Consider the following 1222-nt stretch of genomic DNA (forward strand, 5'->3'; position numbering starts at 1 on the left):
AAACATTTTGACTCCCACTGCTAGACAACACTGGAAGTCGTGGCGTGGATAAATTCGAGCCTTTTTGAGTATCACTGCTAGGCTTTGATTTTACAAAACGAGGGTTGCTTCGGAAAGATTCAGATCCGCGTTTCTTATTGTCAATGCGTGAAGTTAACCATTGTTGTCATGACCGATCAATATTCTTATTCTCAACGCGTGAAGTTAACCATTGTTGTCATGACCGATCAATATTCTTTGCTGCGTCGGCCACTTCAGTAACGGTATTAAAAGGATGATTCAGGAGACGATCTTTATACCTTGAGTTCAAAGTCCGTTTAATGGAAATTGAGAAGGACTGAGGTTTTTGTTTGTTAAACCTTTGAAGCCATATGTATATATATATTTCTCCCATTAGTTACCCGAAATGGATATAGGAATTCCAGTATTTGGTGTAGGAACAAGATTTGGGTTTGAAGGAAGATTATGCGTTGCTTGTTGCATAACCTGAATAGCCTGCTGCAGATATGTAGGCATCAGACTTGACATGGTCTGACGGACCACATCAGCAATATTGGGTTCACTTCCACCCCCTATTGGATTGGGGTTGGGGTTTGGGTTATCCTTAGGTTGAAATCTGGATTTGCATGGGTTACCACGTCTCGACATTCTAAAATAAAACAACATGAAAATCAGAATTCAAAACAGTTATGGATTAGAAAAACGGTAGATAGAATTAGAATCTAGTATACCCGTTCTTATGTCTACCTATTTCTCACAAGTCAAGCTTACTTTATCTACAAGTCAAAACCTATGCTCTGATACCACATTCGTAACATCCCCCGTCCCCATGGTCCGGAAAGGGCGGTGTCACTAACGGGACTTAATTCAAAGACACAAACATTGCAGAGCTACTAATAAACTCCAAACGTAGATTAACTTCTAAAACATGCTTTACAATCCAAAATATTGCATTCTAACAACTATTTATAAGCTTAGAATATTATACATCTACAAACGAGTTTACAAACTCCAAAAGTCAAACGCTCGATCTCAAGTCCCATCCCTTATCAGTATCACTTAGAACCTGTCGTGTCAGAAAACAAGAACACGGCTGAGCACGGGGCTCAGTGAACAGATTGTAATATAAACTTGAAATAATAATACGTAACATCGATAATAAAGCAGAAGACTTAAAAATCAATTAAACTGAATTCATAGAAAATCAAGACGTTTCATAGTT

This window comes from Cynara cardunculus (assembly GCF_001531365.2).
Source record: "Cynara cardunculus var. scolymus isolate 2C chromosome LG 10, CcrdV1, whole genome shotgun sequence".
In the NCBI taxonomy this organism is placed as follows: domain Eukaryota; kingdom Viridiplantae; phylum Streptophyta; class Magnoliopsida; order Asterales; family Asteraceae; genus Cynara; species Cynara cardunculus.